This window comes from Diuraphis noxia, unplaced genomic scaffold, assembly GCF_037042655.1.
Source record: "Diuraphis noxia isolate RWA-SAM2 unplaced genomic scaffold, SU_Dnox_SAM2 contig0005, whole genome shotgun sequence".
Classification (NCBI taxonomy): domain Eukaryota; kingdom Metazoa; phylum Arthropoda; class Insecta; order Hemiptera; family Aphididae; genus Diuraphis; species Diuraphis noxia.
The window spans coordinates 44,778,650-44,802,785 of NW_028301715.1; the positions used below are offsets into that span (position 1 = coordinate 44,778,650).

A 24,136-nucleotide genomic window follows, 5' to 3' on the forward strand; every position below is an offset into this window, starting at 1 on the left:
TGATCATAAAAATAAAATTATGAAATTATGCTTTTGATGCTACTGAGCTTTCTGTAAAATAAAATTATCCCGTGTATAGTTTTATGTATATAGAAATCAAAACGTTTTTATAAAAATAATGATATCTTATAACATTTCATTTAAGACATTTTTTACTATTTTTAGAATTCTTGTGTATTCCTGTGTGTTTCGCGAATTAAGATCCTTCAACTTAAACGTACAATGCCGTCACCAGGATTCAAGAATTTCATGAATGTATGTATAAATAATATATATATATATATATATATTTGTTTTAATGTTAAATATAAACCCAAAAATGGTTTCTTAACTGTTTTAAGAAAATATAAATTGTCTGAAGTAAATTCCTTTATCCCATCATTATTTTAGATTTGTTGAAAGTAATTTTTTCACACTAACGAGGTAAAAATCAATTAAAAAATTTAATAATAATATAATTGAAAATATATTAATGAAATAATTTTTTTCATGAATTTTTTTTTTTTTGTTTTACGCTCAAAGCATTATAACTATAATTAATAATATTACATATATTGTAATGTTACGTTTAACATAATAAAAATCTGTCAAATTAATATTGTTCTAATACCTGTACCTATACGTAACGTGCTAACATAAACCATTCAATTTATTGTATAACAAAAAAAAAATAAAAAAAACTATTAAATATTTTTTCACATATCTAGCTGTGCCGTGGAGGAGCCTTAGGGGCATACGCCCCGAGCGCATCGTTTAAAAGCGCGCCAAACTTTTTTTTTATAGTTTTTTAAACTTTAAGAGGGTGAATATTTTTAATTTTGCCCTGGGCGCCAAATCTTAACGGCACGGCTCTGTTCATATATATTACATATTATACAACTTTGACACTTTATTCAGTCAATTAATTTTTTGCGTATAACATGTAGGTTACATATAATATCACCTTCATACAATTAACATAAGTACTTACTATATAATTAATAGATAGTAAAATATTACTATTATTATGTATAATTATTACTTTATTAAAACTGTAATACAATACGTTTAATGTTCACTAAAAAAAATATGCACATAAAAATTTTTTTCTGCATATTATATAAGATCCAGAACTATATGTTTTTGGTAAAAAGGAGAAGGGTATATACACAATTTTACTATAGATGTTCCTAAAAAATACCTTACTTGAAAGTTAGTGATGGATGGATCATAAGGCACCGCTGTATTGATATAACACTATTAGATCTATACCTACAAAATAATACTGTAATATCATTATTAAGTAAAACAGAGCATCGTGTTATTGGGTAATATTAATTAAAATATTATTAATAATAATATTATATCACAGAACTTTAATTTTAGGGTGTATATATGTATATATTTAAAAATTAAATTAATTTGTGACCTAGATATTGTTAAATTGTAAGTTAAAAGACTATTAAACTTAAAAGAATATTAATAGTTAGTAATTATTAATTACTATGATCATTAATTTATGTTTTACAACATGTTTTATTATTCTTATAAGTTATATAAGTTATAATAAGCTAATAAACTCTTTCCTCTTTACTGCAATTGTCAAACTTTAAGTGTACTCATAATTTGAAAATGCATAACAATAATACTCATGGAGGTTAGCTAGAAACTTAGTTTCTTTATAAATTATTTTTCGAATACAACGATTTTCCATTGCTTTAAATAATGATTAAAATAAAACATAATCTACTATTTACCACGATCAACTAGACAAATCGTGCATGTCTAACGTCTCAATATTTTTCTAAATTCAATAATTTTTCAACATTATACCAAAACATAAAAATGTATACTACACAATATTCATGGTTGAAGGTTCTCAATTAGTCTTATTTTTGAATAAAAAAAAAAAATGTTAACGGTTCTAAAACAGGTATTTTATTCGTTTTATTTAGGTAGGTAGGAATTTTTGTACATATTATGCGATGTTACCTTAATGTTAGATGCCTACTAAAATACAATCTTTTTTTATATTATAATTTTAATTCAATTAATTAAGTACCACCAATGGTTTTAATAAAATGTATAACTAAAAGCCTTTAATCGGTGTACCTACTTGTAAAATCTGATTTCTGATTTTAAAGAGTAATGTTCCATGCATTTTTAAGTATACCTTCAAAATATACTTACTCTGTTGTATACAACTATTAAATAGGTATAAAGAAACACTATAATATGGTTATCACCTATTAATATTTTAGCAAAAGAAAACGAGAGGAAAGATTCGTTCATTTGAAATGTTATGTCAACAGTTGTATTTCCATGTATTATTAATGGCTCGAAAAAAAAGAAAATTTCGAAATAAGTATTAACTTGCAGCTTTAATAATTTACTAATAATAAATCTAAATCAGTTATATGTTGAACCAAACTCTTCATCTTATAATAACTTAAATTAATATTAATATTCTTTCCTAAAGGTATTATAAAGGTATAATGATATAATAAACTACATAATTAAATACGCTATATATGTATAAGACCAACCTACATTTATTATATTATATATATGTATAACCATTTTTTAATCATATTAACTTAGGTTCCGCCATTTGATTGATTTACCATATTATTATAACTAAACAATAAAATAAAACGATTGCGTTGTCAATTTAAATTCCTTATCTTTTCCAAACAAGGCACTATTGTTTAACCAAATCTATTTGGTTCTTAAAAACTGTAAAACAGAATTCAAGGTTTATGTCAAAAATAATTGGTGAAACACTGAAACGTGTAAGTTTCATGTTAGGGTGAAATAGAGAGTGTTGTGCGAGATATCGTGGCCATTAGTTTTTGATTTGTGACTGAGATCATAAGGTATCATCGTTTAAGAAAACTATTGGACACCCGTTTACTATATTTTGCCCCAAAATTCTAAATCATTATTGTTTTTAATTACTCTTTTATACATTTAATTTTTTTCGTCGTTAAGTTATGTATAACAATTTCGAATAGGAATCATTTATAAATTTGACCCCGCACAATATACATAATACCTATTACTATTACCTTATACAAAATAAAATATAATACAGTATTATATTCAACTGTTCGGTTAATGGTGTTTTACATTTAATACAGAAGTCAGAAACTAATGAAAAGTGTGAAAATACGATCTATGGTTTTGTAAATAGTATTAGTAGTTAAATTAAATATTACAGTTGTACCTTTATAGGTAGGTGGACCTTTGTACCAATGGAATATTAAATTAATACTACAACATATAGTTTGCACAGTATAGTAGTTTGCTCATTAAAAATGTGTAATCCAAAAATACAATACTTGTCAAAAATGATCACTCGAACAGACGACAATCCCACACACAAAATTAAATGTATGTGAATAATAATAATACATTGTGCTGTTTAATAATAAAAATTAAAGCTCCTGAGATATTGTACTATAAATAATATCATGAAAATAAAAGTCATTCGTTTAATCATTTCTAAAAGGATACTTATATTCAAATAAATTGAATTGTTGGTGAATACCGTCTGCGGCTTTAAACCGAAATAACGAATTATATTCAAATCAATAACTAAAACATTTGTTATAAACATAATAATTTCAAAAGAACATAAATGTATGTTTACAAAAAATGGTTAAAGATAAAATTATCAGCTTGCGTTTATTTATATTTAATGAAATGTAGTAAATTATATTAAATTTTAAATATAGATGCATAAAAAATATTGATTTAATTATTTATTTATTTAAACTTAGAAAAGTTTTTTTTTTCAATAGTTTTTTCAGCACTTTTAAAAAATCTTTACTGTCCCAAAAAGTACCAAGTTAAAAATATACATCATTATTCCAACTATGTATATCGTTTTAAATTAATTTTTTTCAGTATTTCTAACAAAATCCTCAAAGGAAATTTTTTGAAATTAAATTGAACGTTTTCATCCAATATCATCTATTATATATTGACTGACAGTTAACTGACTCAAATCTACTTGCTTATGAAAAGTACATTTATATCATCAAAATTGTTTTCAATTACATGGTATATTTTTAACCACTGGAAGATAAATAAAAATACTTGACTGCATAATTTAATATTTTTTTTCAGTTAATAAAGCTTATCATTTAAACTTAAAAGAAATAATTAAAGAATTAAGATGTAAATGATTTATTGTATTATTATACACAAGCAACCACTACATGAAGGGAATAAAAGAATTTATTTTTAGTTAAAAGAATAATTTATGCACAATTTTAGTGCTTTACATTGAACACTAAGCCAACTCTAAGATTTTCTTAGGAAGCGCATAAAGTCACTTGATAATTTAAAATAATGAACAAAGTTCAAGCATTGAGTTAATGGTGAATGGTTGTCAATCGAGACATAATCACTTAAGTAAGCAATTTTAGAGTGGAAGTCATTATGATGCATAAAGTAAATATTAACACAAAAGAAACAGCCCCCCTTATGAATGTGGTTCTTTACATGTTATTGAGAATAGCATAGAGGATAATAAACATAAAACTCGGAAGTTTTGAGAACTTTTAATCAATGTTTTTATACAAAACTACTATTTAAAATATAATATGTAATGTTTTAAGTTATTGTTGCAATCGATTTATAAGACTTTTTTTTATAAAATTTGAGAGAAATTAAAACATTTTAAAAATCATTGTGCTTATAGCCTTATAAGTGCCATATATTTTTTCTATTTTTTAATAGTACATTATAATTAAAAATTAATACTAAAATAGATGTAGTTTAGTGATTAACAACCTTGCATGGATTTTTAACTGACCTTACCTACAAATGTACCCAAATTCATACAATTGTAGAACTTACAACAAGCCATGCCCATAAGAATGAGAAAATTTAAATAAATTGGAATTTTACTCTTTTACAGGTTCTCACAAATAAAAACTGTAATCCTTCGGCATTAAGCAATAATTTTTCTGACTTCTTGAAATAACCCTAGCAATTAAAAAAAATATGTTAAATAGTTTGGGTTTTTAAATTTAGTAAATATCAATCAGAATTTTAATGTTCAGACGTTAATATTTTTAAAACGTGAGATAATTTATTTTTTATAAACCAAAAATAAAAATCAGAATATTAATATTATTATATTTTTTTTTATGGACTACCCGAGTAACCATTGACCTGAAACAACAAACTTTACAATTCGTTTTTTTTTTTGTTAGTTTTGATCACTAACTTCTTATAATTTTAACAAGAATAATATAAAAAAGCAAATTCAATATTGACAATGAAATAAGTATCAAAATATTTCCAAGTAGATCATTGTTTTTTTTTTTTTTTTTAATTGTATAATTTATAATTATATCTATATAATATTTATGCAATACGCAGAACAAACAAATGAAGTTGACTAATTTTATTATTAAAAACAATTATTATTATTATGCCCCGGTCGCATTAAAAACATCAACACAAATCGATAAAATTGTTACCTATACAATTATACTACAATAGTATATGATTGGCATGGAATACAGCTAACAACCGACTACAACTAACTAATATTTACTAACCTCAACAACTAAATGCGTCAGATCTGTTCAGTCCACAAACAGCAAAAATTTCACAAACACAGTTGTAAAAACTTGAAACTCTTGAAATTTAGGACATCATTAATCTACCAGTGATCCTCAATTCCAAAAAAAGACCAATTCATCAAAAAACCTTGAGATCATTCTAAGGGCATACTGCGCTCTAAAAAAAATAATTTACAACACAATGACACTAACGATATGTACACTGAACTATTTTTGTGTATTATTTGTATAATGATTTTATAAAATCACAAAGAAAGACAGCAATTAAATGGGTAGATACCTAAAACCCTCGGCCGCTTCTTTTTCTCACTGTATACTACAATGTAACACTACAATGAATCATTCTCTTTGTTTTAATTATTATTTTAAGCTATACTTTAGATTTTATTAAATTTTAAATTTTTCATCGTAGTAAAAATAAAACATAATTTAAAAGTTTTAACTATCTATCTATGCTAGAAATTAATAACATACGTAATATTGTGTGTAATATAATATTATAAAACTTCCTTAACATAAATATAAAATAAATTATATTACATTATTCAACTCTTGATAATGCATTTGCACCTTATGATTTGACTTCTGTTATTCATAAGGTAATTTCAATTTATATGAATGTTATTACAGAACATTAACTTTAATGTTTCTATCATCTGATATCGCCAACAGCAAAATGTGTAAGCTATAACATATTTAACAATGAAATGTATTTTTTATGCATTATTTTTCTAAACTGTTTCGTGGTTAACTGTAGCCCTATTTACTATTTAAATAAAAAGTTAAAATGTAATGCAATTTATTAGATTGAACATTAAAATTCAATAAAAAAAAAAAGTAGCCGTTGCACAATTGATGATTTTAACATTATATTGTTCGTGAAATGGTCTTTTTTTTTAATTAATAAAATTTAAAAAAAAAGCGAATTTATCATTTGGAATGTAACATATTATATATTCATATAATATATTTACATAAAATGTTTAATGAATTTAATACATTAATTACATAAAGAAAAAAAAATATTTCCTATTTTGCTAAGCATCAACATTCTATATTTATTAAAGTCATACTGCTAACTTTTTAAATTCTCTTCCACGATGTTAATTTGTTCAATTCCTCCAACCACATTTAAAAACAGCTGACAATAATGGAAAATAAATATAAAACGCCTGGCCAAAGACCAGAAATTTATAACTGTGTAATATGTCGTATCAAAATTTTATCGCTTGCTTTATAATCGGTTGTAATTATTCAGTAAATGTATAAAATAAATTGTAGTAAATAGTTATTATATTTATTATATTTATCACACAATAGTTACATGGTTAAACTAATAAAAAACCTTTTCATATATAAAGGTAAAATAATTGTTTAAACATTTCTAATTTTAGATATTTTTTTTTTCAAAGCAATATGATTTGTTTAGTATTTTTATTATTATTACTGTAATGTTATAATTTCCACGACAAGTCAAAGAAAAAAAACAAGTAACTTAAAATACAAAATAAATGTTTGAATGTATAAATTTAACAACAAAATTATATTTGAGCAAAGGTAAAAAAAAAATAAGAAAGGTTACAGCGAGTAATTGGGTATAATAGTAGATATAGAAAATTGTTTAATAATCAATAATACAATTGGTACACATTAAAAAAAAATCATTCTAAACATAATTATTTTTAAATTTTAAGTGGGTTGGAACTTGGTGTAGGCTACTATAAACAATTTTAAAATCATTTATTTATCTTAGTATAAGGTTTACGATAGGGAAAAAAACAATAAAATCCATTCAATTTTATTAACTACACAAGCGTTAAAATTACATTTCAAACATATAATAATATATTAGTTTGAACTTTTTATACTGCCTAATAAATAATATATGCCAATATTAATGTTAATTGGTGAGAAGTAATGATAATCGATACCCATAATTTTAGATTTCAAAAACGTTTGATAACTGTCAAAAGTTAATTACATCGTTGGTTGGCAAGAAAAACAATTGGTTGTCATCTACCGCAATATTTCTGACAATCCCTTGAAGGTTTATATTTCGAGAGTAATAAACTTGTTTACTCATGCTTTTGGTATTTTATAAAATTGCTTTTAATATTTATTTTGTATTGAAACAAATCATAAGAAACTGGAAGTTATATGCTTGCCTTAAAAATTTAAAAATAAACTGTTGACGAAATCTCTTCATAAAATAAATTCCTTCAGTTTCAACTATATACGTGTAGTTTTAATTTGTATTTTTTGTTGTACATTAACACAATATACAGTATTTTAATCCTAAATTCTATAGTAAAATACAATTGGATTATACAGAGAACCTATTTATATATAACATTAAGCGGTGTAGTTAGCGTAATTTTTCGTTTGTGGACATGGACATGACTTATTGTACCACAGATTCTTAGGGGTAGTTACTGTATCAAAACATGAATAATAAATACCAACAACTCTATTAGGTAGGTACTTATATCTAATAGAGTTGTTATGTTTACTTTCGCGGTAATGATCGTATTGTCAAATTAAAACATTAAGGTTGATAAATTTTGTGGATCGATTGATACATAATATTATTATTATTATTGCATCAGCGTTTTGTTCAGACACATTATGTTCACCAAGCATCATGCTCATTTGTCACCCCCCCTTTTTTTCTTCAATAATGCAACTATTTAAAATCTTATTTTATAATTTCTAATCAATAAAGACAATTTTTTCAAATTCTTGAGATTTGTTGTACTACTTTAAGAGTATCCTATGGGAAATACAAACTTCTGTTTTTCAGAAATAAAAATTATTGTAACTGTAAATTTCGGTGGATAATTTTCCTAAAAAATTTGATGTATCTGGATCAAAATTCGTACGTGTAGTTTTTGAATTAGTTAACTATATGTTCTAAGGATTAAAAGTTCCAATTGACTTTGGTGTTAAAGTTTTAAATTCAAATTAAATTCATATAATAAATTACAATTTAAATCAAATACGTACTTGCTTCGGCAGTACATATACTAAAATTACATAAGTGTCATCGGTGGGTGGCTTCTTAGCTCATAATTTCATGTTTTTTATTGTCTTAGCTCATACTATTATTGTGCCGATTGTGTACAGATTGTGTATTACAAATAAAGAAAAAAAAAAAATCAAATACATATTTTAATATATTATATGAATACTAAACATGTTTTTTTTTTCATTTGTAATTAATCTGCCAAAAATAAATAATAATAATAATTAGTAATAGAATCCACGAAACTTTTCCTATAATACTTTAACTTATAAAATAAATAAGAATCAATATAAAAACATTTATAAACATTTTTTTCGCTGAAAAATGCTTATAAAACCCACTTGGTTCAAAAAACAAAAATTTTAATAATGTAAAAAACTTAAACTTAAATCACGTTTTTAGTTTCAAAACTAATAATGATAATGCTCGCTGTTATTGACTATACATTTATTTGATCAATGGCACTATTATTAGTTTTACTGTATTTCAATTAATTCGAATTATAAGTTAACACTAAACACAATCCCTTCTTGTTAATCAAGATAGTTCAGTGTCATTGTGTCGTAGGTATATGTTCTAACCTTTTTGTTGCCATAATGAGGTATAGATGTGATTATGTAAAGGATAGTATAGTCAAGTCTTTTCACAAAATGCTAATGTTTTATTTATATTAGGTACTTTATCTGAAAGGTAAATCAATGAAATAAATAAGATTAATTAATATACAGATTTTTTTTACTAAAGTTAGTTAAATATATTTATTTTAATAATTTATATTCAGTGTTCCGCACTTATAATATGTGCACGCGTAATTTTCACTCCGTATACTATTATATCATCTACTCTAAAACAGTGAAGTTTAAATTCCATTTTAAACGTGTCGATTCCGAAAAAAATTGTTGTTCTTATAATTATAACTACGCACTTCCCCTTTCCAGGGACTTCCCCTTCACAGGGGAAACAAGCATATCGTAAGTAAAACGTTATATAATGCCTTTTACAAATTCCGGAAATAACCCGTCATCGGACAAAACAGATGCAATCAAATATAAAGACGAACTTTGTCCTAACAGATTAGATACTGGCCATTATACTAATGCTATAGTGCCTACAGTTAAAATTATAAAAAAAAAAAATTATCAATAGATACCGGCATAGATTCAAACCATGGTGACTGCGACGAAAATGCTAATTGGCAATTTATCACTCACCTACTAAGCGTTTAAACTCTCCAAGGAACGTCACCAAATCCAAAAATTTCGAACAATCAAAATATATTTTCTACTCCAAATCTTTACAGTTCTTTAAGCATCGAAGATCACACAAACAATTCAAACAATATTGATACATAAATAGAAAACGATAATATCATTATCAATAAAGCACCTCCACCCATATTTATTAAATCAATTATAAATAATTATCAATAATTCTGCGAAGCAATTAAAAGCCTCCATACTCCACCCGTGGAATTATCATGCAAAACTACGTCAAACAACCTAAAACTTGTTAAGTTAAACCCAAACTCGTGTAGAACGGTAGTTAGATACCTCAAAGAAAAAAAATGTCAGCTTATACATATCAAATCCATGAGGACAAACCTTACCGTGTAGTAAGAAATCTTCACCCCTCTTCTTCAATCGAATTTATCAAAGAAGAATTAAGTGACTGCGTTTTTTTAGCTCGGAACACAACTAATGTTCTTCATAATCAATCAAAAACCCCCTTATCTCTATTTGGTGAAGTCACCAGTCAACCAAGTACCTGGTCAAACCACACCAAACAAAAACGAAAACAACTTAACTCCTGCCTCCATCTACTTAGACAGTAAATGCAGCCCTCCATAATTACCTAAAAATACAATCAGTAAACGAGCTTGAAAAAAGCTACCACAAAAGTTTTCATTCAAAATTAACAAATCACATAAACCCCTTTTTTCAAAATATATCCTCTCTTACATTACCATAAATTCATCGTCAATTAAAAAGAAACCAGTCTAGAGATCCTAAAATAAGGAAAAAAAAATGTCTATAAAGTTCTGCTAATGAACGGTCTCCTCTATACGTTATTTATGTTTGTATATTATCTATGTTACCCTTATTACTTATTGTTTTTTATTGTAAATAGATCTTATGCATTAAGGTCTTAAACAAGCTAAAACAACTGATCTTTTCGATAAATGTTAATTTTATATAATATAATTATTTTTATTTATATTTCACTAATTTTTACATACATATAATAACATTAAAAACATCATAATTAAAAATAATTATAATATATACAATTAATATTTGCATTAAAATATAAAATAATATCATTAATTATAAATATTATATAAATAATAAATGTTGTAAATATGTAGTTATTAATTTCTTCTAGTTATTTTCGAGAATTTACCACCCCCTCCCTCCCCCCACTGAATAGCGGTCACCTGTAAATAACAAACAAAATTACAGCGTCTGAGAGTATTTGGTAATTAGAGGTTTCACTGTACTATAATAATATGCTATTTCATATTTTATGTGGACCAAAGTGAAATAAAATAATTTTTAATTATTTAATGAAAACTATTTTCTATTTTAAAATATAATACGTTTTTTAAAATTAATATTAGAACAATAATTAAAATGAAAATATTATAATTTTATATTGGTACCAACTATTATAATGTTTTTAGTGACCTAACCCATTCCAGTGCCTTTAGTCAAAATATTATATCATCTATTATATTAGACAATTAAAATTTGCATATTATTGTAACTAGGTATATTAAAATAAAATAAATTAATGATGATTTATATAGTTTATTAAGACGTTAGATAAATGTCGAAAGTTTAATAATAATAAAAAAAATATATTAAATTTGTCAAGTGTTATGAAAAGTAATGATCTAATCATTCAGGTCATACTAGTTCCATACAATTATTGTAAAATTAATAAAGTTCTTTTGATGTATATAAAGTTATTTCATGAGAGATTTTTCACTGCTGTATAAAGCAGGTATCTACATAATACTTTATTTTTAATTACTGTATAAATTAAACATTTCATATAATAAAGAAATATTTTGTTGTTGATACACCCAGCCAATAATTAGAAAAAAACCATATTAATTATACTTTGTCTTTGGTATTTTTACCATGCCAAAATCAGTGGATCAAAAGACATTTTAAATTTATTTAATTTACACTCACGCGACACAATATATAATATATATACGTAATATTACTTTAAATTTGATTGGAATATAAAAAGTAGTGTTTGGCTTTGTAATAAAAAAAATATGATTTTATGAAATACTCGTATATATTTTAAGTAGCTACTAATTAATAATTTTTTTTTTTGTGCATCATGTGGAGTCCCCCTAACAATCAAACACATTTTTGTCAAATGCAGACAAACTGAAGCCACCAGAAATAAGCATAACATCCCAGAACATCTTTACGAATCACTAGGCCCGAACATAGAAACCATCACAAATACTCTAAGCTTCATCAAAGATAATATACAAATCGAAAATTTATTATAAAAAATTAATCATAATATGTAATGTACAAATAAAATCATTGTAATAACTAATCTTATGTCATTGTTAATTGTCAAACGTCAGCCAGTGGCCTTCGCTGCCGAGGCTTATTCTAATAAAAAAAATATTAATAATTTTTATTAGATTGATAAATATTACTGCATACCTAGTTCAACGAGTAACAAATATAATTTTCTGAATTTGACATGTTTTTAATTTTTAGTTTTTAGTTTTTTTAATTATTAAGAAAATAGTAAAGGGAGATCATTATTTTAACCAAAAACTAGGGCAGAATTTTTTTCCATAAACTATTCCTAATGTTGAACATAGAAGTGAATTTTCTTCTGTTAGTAAAATTGTCTAATGTAACTAATTAATTATTGTACATATTCGTACAATATGATTATTGTTTACATTTTGCAACTCGATGGTTATAATATAATTAGTTATATTTATTTATATTTATGTCATGCCCATATTTTTAATTATAATAAAAACAACCTTTTTAATAAAACATTAATCCAACAAATTTTTTTTTACTTAAATACTCACAACTTATACTGTTTTAATTCAAATTATACTTAAAACTACAAAACCAATACCTATATTATTATATAAAAGTGCATAAATATTAAATCGATTTTGTTTAAATTATTAAGTCCTAACCTTCATTCTTTCAGTAACATTCTTAAAGTTAAAATTAAATGATTTAGATAATAATTCTTTTATAAAATTGATCTACATAAATGTACGAGTATAAATGTTATACTAAATACTTAATGAAATTTCTCAATGATGAAGGTTTTTTTTTAAATATCTTGACATTTTTTTATGAGCCATGGTCGCATTAAATCAGTTAACTGCCAAATATAATTTATTACCAAATTAGCAATCGTATACAAAAAAAAAAAATGATCTTGTTTGGTGTAATATTTTAAAATATTTTATTATATCAATCATTAATTGTATGAATGAACCGTTATTATTATTTGATATTTATGATATGGTATACGGTATATACTATTTGTTGCGATTAACATTATTATTTATTTCAACCCAATAAAATATAATTACAGGATATATTTTCATCGCATGTCATTCCCAACTATTTAATTCTTACATTTCTGTACTTATTCGACTTGTAGAGATATTGATTAGGTACCTACACAAAATATTTCAAGTGGATATTATTTTAAAATTGTTGTTTGGGAAATAAACTATCATATAATACATATAATTAAATTGAAAAACAATTTAACATGATAATTAGTTACCTTCATTATTATAATATGTAGAACTTAAAACAAAATAACCAGGATATATAATATGATTTTTTATGAAAACAAAATTGATCAAACAAATTATAAAAAATAAATACATTTATCAAAAGTAACGATACAAGATATATAATATGTTTTTATCCAATTAGCGATGTGCATGAAATATTTTAAAGAATAATTTGTATTGACTATAATGCAATCAATTATATTACATAGATGACCACATATTGAAATAATTTCATCATGTTATATAATTTGTATTTATTTGTATTAAACCCGTTTTTATATTTGTATTTGATTATTCAAAATTAGGACGAGGCTTTAAATGTCCTACAAAACAAGAAAAATGCTTTTTAAATATACCACTTAATACGCAAATAATATTTTAAAACGTTAAAAAATGATTTTTAGTTGATGGTATACACGAATTATTAAACGAAACCCTTTTTTTATAATTTAAATTTACGAAATTTGGCGTTTTTACGATTGGTACAAGACATAAATAAAACGACCTATCTACATACCATCGTACATATATATTATTATCTTCTTGCACGTGACAAAAATTTTGTTTGTCAGGCTGTTGGGCAGCATTTGTCTGGTACATAGGTAAGAACATACGTGATATAAATAAAAATACGAAGTAAAATAAATAACAAGTATTGCCTTTGTTTTTTTTTCTTTTTAGTGGTCAAATGAAGTTGTTATCAGACATTGTATTTATTCATTCTTATAAGGTACTTATAATATATTATTTAAATGCACTTAAAGTTTAAAAAGTGTGTTTAAAATTGCAACAATTCTATAAAATTAAAATCGAATTCAAAATTAAAGTTCTATGATAAATAAAACAAATTCTGTGCTTGGAAATTAATTTTATGGAAAAAAAAATAATAATTTAATTTGCATTTAAATCTGCATGATCTTTACCTGTTTAATATACATAATAATCATAATTGTAGGGTGGTACCTTTTTCGCTATTCCAACCTTTCTATTTTGGTTATCCTGTAATTACTATTTTTAGCTAATAACTGTACCTACACTATTTTGGTAGTCAATATTAGATTGTATTATTAACATATTTGTATTATTTGGTATTTATTTATTGTCAACATTTTATCGCTCGTAGTAGATACAAACGTTTGTGATACGATTATCATATCCCTAAAATATTATACGCATATAGTGTACAGATTTTTCTGTTGTCTGTTGATATATTGAAATTTATTTATAAGTTACTCTTGCAGTGTTATATTCGGTGTTTGGTACGTACTAAAACGTTTTTTAATCTGTGTGAGCCCGTTGTAGGATTCTGCTAAACTTATAAGTGCTTTTTTCAGTTTTCTAGAAAATTATTTTTAAAAATCTAACTAAAGATTAGTAGCAGCTGGGAGAAAAAATGTATATATAGTAATCTCGTATTAAATCACTGCAAGTGTTTATTTTAATAAATTATCGTGCTTATAGGTGTTAATTGTACAAACATATTTTATTTACTTTAAGCTTCATGATTCTAGGACATTTCCTCCGTATTGTATTAATAAAATTTCAGAAAAAAGCTATAATATTTTGCACATAAAAAATTATTTGTTTATTGAGAAGGGTGAATATTCTACTCTGAGGAAGGAGATTATTAATATATTATTATTATTATTATTATGAAGGCTCATGTTTAGTGTATAAGACAATATGGATAAGACATAAGTAAATTTATTATAGCTTTACTAAAGTCATTAATCATATAATATGAATACTTAACTTGAATTACATTTTTTCAGTACTGATATGAATTTTATAAATGAACAAAAACAAAAATAAACATAACTAAATAACTGTATGGTTTTTATAATTTTTTTTTTTATCTTTTTTAAATCTTACATTGGTGACCAGAATAGTTTACTGGCCCTAAACGGTTACACTGACCGACAAAGAAAAAGTTCATTTAGGTCGAAATCGGGTCCAGGTTCCAGTTTCTGATGTTGTAGAAATTCTACCTAGTCCGTAGAAAGAATAGAAAATATGTGAAAACTCATAACATTATACATTCTAGTGTTGTTTTTTATTGGTTTAATTAATTGGCCAGCGATTTTGTGACCCCGAACAATTTCCAGGTAGGTTCCCAATGTGGCCCTTAAAAATTATTAATTGATGACCTATACTGTTCAAATAGTTATAAAGTCGTCGTAAGTAGCAGTCGTGGGTATTCAAATATTTGTTCTAAACGATAAATCAATGTAAATAATATCGTAATATATAGTTAGGAAGGTATGTTTCTGTTTGTCTGACTAACTACCTACCTGCGTACATCTAAATTATATCACAGTCAGCGCAGTTAATTAGACACATTGTTTATCATCATTAAATTAGAATGTTCTGTTATTTTAAAGGTAAAAAATAAAAACAGCGTAATTTGGCTTGCATAAAAAGCGTACGATGAGGTCACGTTTCCACGAAAATATTGCCATTAGGGGGGTATAGATAGACTATGGTGTATTTGATTCCAATTTTAATGTAATTGAATTATTAAACATGTAAGAAAGAAACTTTTTCCAAGTATATTATACTTTACTTAGAAGTTTTGCATAGTTTTCATCTGTGTACAATAAAGTTCATATACATATACGTTGAGTACATGGTATAGATACATGTATTTATTTATTTGTTTTGACTTTTCGTTTTATTCATATTAACAGTAAACTTTTGCACGAATAGAACAATACGAGCGATTTTGCTTATTATACACACATGTCGTTTGCTAAACATTTAAGATAAAAAAAAAAGGTACTAGATAATACAGAATAATCCTGAGTGTTGGCCACTCAACTCGCTTCACTAGTGCGTTGGTATAATCCAGTGTTATATTATAATTTTAAATTTTAAAAGACCCAACTATGTAGACAACAATGATTTAATTTTAATAAAAAAAAAAATCGGAACTTATAATTTAATATTAAGATAGATACGATTTACATGATACTTTAAAAATTTAAGCTTCAGTGGTTAAATAAAAAAATTGGGAAGTATTTACGATGTTATAATTACGAAAAAATTTGTTTTAAGCTGTTCACGTAAGTTAGGTAGGTTTATTTATGATTATAATGTCATTAAAATATATTATAATACATTTAATAAAATCTATTTTTTCTCGTTTAATAACTACTTAAATGTTAAAATCATAATACACATTAAATATCGAAATATAATAAAACATTCATTTTTCTTTATGAACTGAATAAGTTTACGTTAAATCTTAACAAATAACTAGTATTTGTATATTAATATAGTTGTATAATTAGAACTTGGTACCTAGTTGAACACCGTAAAATACTAAAAGTTATATTATCTTCTCTCAAAATTATTATATTAAACCAAACTAAAATATCAACTTTACTGCCAAAGTCGCTAGAAAACTGAGAATGAACCATTTGTCAATTACAGTAATTCATTAACTTAGACAATATTCATTTTAGATTTGAGCGAAACAAGGCGTGTATTGATTGTAAGTGATATTTTGTTTTTGCGGTCATGTTTTTAGATAAATATACTAATTGGGTTAACAAAAGTTCTATAAAGTTTAAATATTGATTGAGCTTAATTAAATAATACTGCAAAATGTATCGATTATTTTTTAAATAAAACTAAAAATAATATATCCGATGAATCCTTTACGTAGGTAATGGTTAATTTTTCGTGATTATTGGCAAGAGCCTTAGCTGTATTTTTTTATATTAATAATTATTTATATAATTATATCTATCCATAATTTATAATTTTATAATTTTTATTTAATTCTATTTTGCGTAATTAAAGGCAACATGTCTGACAATAAAAAAACATATTTCAAACCAACCAATTTCACTGGTTCAGTTTCCAAAGACATACGGCACATTTCTTAAAAAAATATGACAGAGCTGCCGCCATAAATGGTTGGTTTCAATGTGAAAAATTTCAATATATCCCTATATTTTTGGATGATTCGCACTTACTTTTTATAAAAATATATATGACTGGTGAAGACCTAAAATGGGATGAATTTTAAAAAATATTCCAATTAAAATTCGAACCAATATGCTCCGATTAATGTTAGAAAAACTTAAATAGCTCCCAGATGAACCCGTGGTTTCATATAAAAATGAAACAGAATCATTATGTAGGCGTATTGATTGAAAATATCACAAGGAGACAACATAATGAAAGGCCTAAAACACTCCATTACACAATACATAGAGGAAATAAGAATCTAAAAGAATTAAAAAGTAATGTGCGTAAATATAAAATGATTGAATTCATGTTAACTGCAGGTAACACTCCTAAAACTTCATTTTATTATGAAACGGACATAACAAAATCTAAAATCCAACAAATAAACACAAATAAAAATATAAAAGATATCGAAATAAATAAATTACTCGAAGAATTAAATAATGTAAAGATGATATGTAACCAATTTATATACAATGAAAAAAATTATCAAAACCAAAATGACGTAGAACAAAATAGTTGCTTCATAAATCATAATCAATAATAAACCAAATCTAAATAAATCTAATAATCGACAATGTATCACATAAAAACATCAAACATATAACACTTCTCAATTTACCATATTGGAACTTTTAAATCCAATGAACAACACGTCACAAATAAATTATTTACCGTATAATTCTAACTATCGAAATAAAAAGCAATACTCAATATGTTCAAAAATCAATCACTCACAAGATAAATGTTTTTTTCCAAAAATAAATCGAGTGTATCAATGTGATGACAAATTTGCAATAAATTTCATCACACCGCCAATAAATTTGATCTAGGTACGTATATAATAAATCAAAAAAACCTAAATTTAATCTTAAACGATGATTGTTCACCTTTAATTATAGCATCCTCGAGACAATTTATAAATAAAATTGACTGCATACCCGACGTTCTTTATATTGAAGCTGAATTTAATAATATTAAGTAACCAATAATAGTTGACAAGGAAGCAAGCATATGTTGTATTAGACATGAATTACTATACCCAGTGACTATAGAATAACACACAGCGTAATGCAGCTATCAGGACCAGATAATATACCATTATGCATGGTAGGTGTAACGGTTCAATTGATGCATCACGCTGACACCCACCTTTGAGTGGTGTTATGAGGGCACAACACAAAAAAAAAGGCGTAGGTTGTATGACGTAATGGATATGCTCACATATCATGATTGTATGTTGTTTAACTATTCAATAAAATAAATAACTGTCAAGTTGTCGCACGCAGGTGACCGTTAAAATAAAAAAAAAACCCTTTGATCACTGATGAAAGGAACGATTTACATTATTTGGTCACGTAGTAACTTATACGTAGTTATACCAATCTGAGACAACACGTGTGAGCTATTTCGTGTGCCACCAGACACAAGGGATGGTCCAATGAGGAGCTCTGTCGCCAAGGACAACGTTAAGTCTTTGAAAACTCAGAGGCCTTTGATGAAGCCGCCTGCGATTCTGGCCAGCTTGACCACGTAGTCTCCTCTCATTAGTGCATGAACACCATTCAAGACTGTAATAACCTATCACGTGTGCAAGAGCACCAGCAACCACATCGGATCCTGCGAGTGACAGTATATATATATCAGTGTTGTATTTATTTAGATTCGAGTGTTTAAAACCTTTTAACCTAATTAAGTCATCTGCATAAATCAAATACAGCCGCGAATAAGGTAAGTTGTATGAGCATCATATTATTATCTATATTAATTGTTATAATTTACTAATAAATATTTTATTACTACGGTGTACTTGATCATATTCTCGAATCACGACCTCGAGAGCCCTCCGATGAGCAGGAAGAAGGTAAAGCGCTGATTTAGATATTTTTATACGGTATCTATTTTCCATTTCTTATAAGAGTAGAGAACAACACAGACCGATAACATCAACTCTCTATCATAATTATTTTTAATTTAACTATTGGCAGGACCCTTTGTTGTATTTATTTATTTTTATAATTATATCTATTTATAATTTATTTTATTTTATTCTTTTCTATTTTTGCGTTATTGCACACTTAAGAGTTAAAGACTATGGTAATGCATCAACAATTTCACGTATCATATAATTCGAGTGAAGTATACGGTTGATTTTATTTTATAAAATTATAGTGAAATTCTATTGTTCTTAAAAATAAACCACAATAAAATACATCTTCGCTAAAGTGTTTTCAAGTAGAATAATAATTACTTTCAGGTAAAACTTGTAGGTAAAACCTATACAAGTACAAATATATATGTCGTAGCCACTTGACGAAATTGATCTTTTCATGAAAAGATGACCATTTCATGAAATGGAAACGGATTTTTTACACTTCGTGAAATTTGAAAATATTTCACAATATGGTCACTTTTTCATGAAATGGTCACCCTAATTTAACATCGTGTAATTTTTTTCATAATGTGGTCGTTCACTTTATGTACTAAAATGCAACATTTATTACACACGTAAATGTACAAGCTTTAATAAACATAAATGTAAGTTATTTTTTATCTAAAGAACGCGTAAAGTTTGATCATATCCGTTAACTAGGTAGGTACGTGACACGAGTCCATATAAAATAAAATAAATACTATCTGGGTTATATAATTAATGGTTTAATTCTGGAAGTATGCAGCATGCAATTGCAAATTTCATTTTAGCTGAACAGGTTGACAAACAAAAAGAATTTACCTTGCGTGAAACTGTCCAAGTTGTATCTGGTGGTCAGGGGTTCTTAAGTTGTTCATGTAAAAGTGCTTGTCAAACCAAAAGATTTGTTTGTTTTAAAGGTGGTTTAAAATGTAACAGTCGTTGTCATAATTCATTTTCCTGCTCTAATAAATAAAAATATTATTATAATATGATTAATATGATAAAAATAGATATAAATATATTATGTAATACCTATATAATAACTTAAGTTAACTTTAGATAAAAATAACTTACATTTATGTTTATTAAAGCTTGTACATTTAAGTGTGTAATAAATGATGTATTTTAGTACATAAAGTGAACGACCACATTATGAAAAAAAATTACACGATGTTAAATTAGGATGACCATTTCATGAAAAAGTGACCATATTGTGAAATATTTTCAAATTTCACGAAGTGTAAAAAATCCGTTTCCATTTCATGAAATGGTCATCTTTTCATGAAAAGATCAATTTCATCAAGTGGCTACGACATATATAAGATTATTTTCATGTAAATTTAATCGAATAGATTTATCGGATTTAATTTAAAAACCACTGTATAGATTTAAGTTCGACTATACATTCCGAATGTGCCTTTTAAACAATGACATGACTAATAAATTTAAATTTACTAATTCTCGAATTCGGTTTGACAAAATAAATTTTGTAAGGGAGAACGATTAAAACTAAATACCGATGGTTTCAAGTAAACGATACCGGAGGTACCCTGGTGCCGATCTTACAAAATTATTTGTAAAAAATTCAAAAGTTTGGAAACGTATCATAAGACTTAAATAAACTATGTGAGTTTGTGAAGAAGTAGTAGATACTCTGTTTAAAATCGTAAACGGATTTTGAAAATACTTCTGAAAAATTCTATGTTAATGTTGCCAATAATTTGGGAATTTGCATCTTATCTGAATCAATTAATAGTCAAACCATCGTTAGGTTCGGCAGGTATTCCTTTTCAATTATAAGTACATATCAAATATTGTATCTTGAAAGACGAATAGAGGCGTCGCTCAATTAAAATGTAAAACTATCTCTAAAATATTTGTTTATTTATTTTAATTTGATTATTTCAAACATTAATTTCCTTAAGATTACATTACATAAATCTTAAATGATAATACGTATACAAACTACAGTGGTTAATTATTAATGTTATTTAGCAGACGTATCGTTTTGAACATTTTGGGCAGGTTAGGTAAACTAAGATCACAATGTTTATGAATAATTATTATGTTAATATATAACAAAATAGGTAGAATTAGTAATAAGGTTTCCAGGTATCATGAATATATCTTAAAAATGAGTGCATCACAAATTATTTTTTTATTTTCTTTAAATCTATTTCAACCCGTAATGTAGATTTCTGGTTTAGATCTCGAAACTAAAGACGTCTATGGGGACTCGGAGATATAAGATTCAAGATATTCGAAAAACTTCTCAACAACTATTTGAGGGAACTTAAACCCCCGAACGCCATTTGATTTATTGATTAAAAAATATTCAATAAACGTGTAATGTAAATTTTAAATAAATTTGACTTTTACATTAAATTTTTAAATTTTCCTGATATATTTTATTTTATTTTATTTTTATTAACACGAAATATACCCTCGGCGATGTAGGCCATTGGGTTGGAAAATTTAAGTTACATTGGGTTATATTTACATTGACAACTATATTATTTTACAGTGTTCATATTTTATTTTGTAGTTCTGCCTCTGTAATGAACTTGATGGTAACTGAAAGTGATAAACTATTTTAGCCGATATATTATATTATTATGTAGTTATAATTATAAAGACCTACAGATTTTAAATAGTTTTACCATCAAGTAAATAGATCATAGGTAATACTGTCTAAAAATAAAATATTATTATTTGAGATGAACTACTGGGAATTTTGTTTAAAAAAAATTAATTTTAATTTTATTGCTAATTTATTGATTCACATGTAAAGATATTATATAATATAGATGAACTATTATCATAATATAACTTTTCTAATTATATTATGATTTATAGTTACAACGCATCATTGATGATTTGTTACACATATAACTAGTCGACTTAAGAAAAAAAGGAACTTCATATACCTTCATCGAAATATTTAATGATTATGGATAAATACAGTATGATTATGATATGTTTATTTTTAAAATAAGAATTAAGCTTTTACTTCATACACTACTAAATATACTATATTCATCAAACGTATTAATTATAATATGTTTATATGTAAATAATGTCGGATTATGTTTAATAATAATAATAATAATAATATAATATAATTATATTTAATAATCAACTAAACAACATACTAAAATAACCTTTTTAACATTATCCCAAATTAAAAAAATAAATTCCAAATATTATAAATTTATAATTATATAATAATTATATTTTAAAATTTTTCTGGAAACAAATTTATGAAATTAATTCAAGTAACTTCGTAAGCAATACAATAAGTTTAATGAACATTACTATAATTCACATTAAACTGTATTGTTACTATTATAATTCTATAACAATATAGTTCTATGACAATAATATTAGGTAGGTAAATATATCCTACATTCCTACACCGTAGGTAGTGTTATTAATCGAGCATACGGCATTGTTCAGACTTTAGTGGTTATAAACCGCCTTTTGAAAATTAAGTCCTGAAACCGAATGTTAAAATGCAAAATAATCATCTTACATAGGTACCAATAATCAATATCTGTAAAAGCAGCCGACTGTGAAAAAATTGATTTAAATTAAGAATTGTAACAGAAATACGGAATATTATGTGTCGTATCACACTGAATACATCACAGGTACGTATCTAAAGATATTATAATAACTAATAAGTGTAAATAAGTTTAAAAATATTACATAACTACTAGGTACTTACTAATCGAACCGCATCTATAAATCCAAAATTGTAAAAAATGATCCTGTAATAGGTAGGCATCGTTTCAATATTTATTTTATGCTGATAACTTAGAGTTTATTTACTCAACAGTATTCAGTATACGAGCTACAAATCTACATAGAGATATACTCTATAGGATGTTGGATATTAGATACCTATAACAACTGTATACATAAATGTAAAATCTATGCTATACAACGTAAACAACTTTACCTATTATGTAAAACATTGTTCCTGTAAAATAATGTATGCAACATTAAAGTCTCAAAATTAAATATTGTCTACTATTCATATTATTAACGAATGCATCACTATAATATCTTATCGTTAAAAATTCTTGACGTAAATAACTAATAATAATATAGGTATCAACATCTTTCAGATTACAATATTTGTCTAAATCTATCGTAAACAGAATTTATAAATGTTATAAGACACATAACAAACGTACTTTAAACATCCAAACCGTAATATAGGTCATTATTGAGTTCGATACAACTGCCTTAATTCAAGATCTATTAGTAAGTGGTCTATTGATGATTGGTAATTACCAAATATTATGTATGTCTATCTATTATGGATTTATTCACTATTAAATTGTTTATGAAGATAAAACTTTGACAACCAAGGTATAGCGCCGTACTTATGAACTCAAAATTCAAATCAAACTTTGTTGTACTACTAAGCAAAATACATATTTTAGCAAGTTTACGACTTCAATAATAATGGTAAGTTTTATTAATTGATTATAATATACTTTCACAGTTTGTTTTTTTTTTTTCTAAAAAAAATAGTTAATTCGTGAATTTAAACATCTCTACATAATAATTGATTATATACAATGACATTCTACACAAATAATATGATGTCTAAAATAAAACATAAAATAGTAATCAATCCATTGAACATAACTCGATAATTTTATTCATCTGTTTGGGAGTATGTCGATATGTATAGTAATAGTAGAAATGTTGTATTTTGGGAATGGTTGGTTATCTGTAAATATGATGGCCGATGGGCAATACTGGTATAAACTCAATGATGTACGTCATACTATATTTGACAACCACAGTATATTTTA

At 25.4% G+C, this 24,136-nt stretch overlaps 1 protein-coding gene and 1 long non-coding RNA gene across 5 annotated transcripts in view; one reads left to right on the forward strand and one right to left on the reverse strand.

Moving 5' to 3' along the window:
* Nucleotides 1-24,136, reverse strand: part of LOC107174181 (glutamate receptor ionotropic, NMDA 1-like) — a 166,112-nt gene that overhangs the window by 135,421 nt on the left and 6,555 nt on the right. Inside the window, exon 2 of one of the 4 annotated variants that reach the window (XM_089228227.1) lies at nucleotides 20,127-20,269. The exons of the other annotated variants lie outside the window; for them this stretch is intronic. The gene's annotated coding sequence lies outside the window, so the exon portion shown is untranslated. The remainder of the gene's footprint in view (nucleotides 1-20,126; nucleotides 20,270-24,136) is intronic. 4 annotated transcript variants of the gene reach the window in all.
* On the forward strand, nucleotides 172-12,335 carry LOC149055402 (uncharacterized). The gene is made up of 2 exons (XR_016191842.1): nucleotides 172-255; nucleotides 11,964-12,335. It is a non-coding gene; the product is annotated as an uncharacterized LOC149055402 (long non-coding RNA).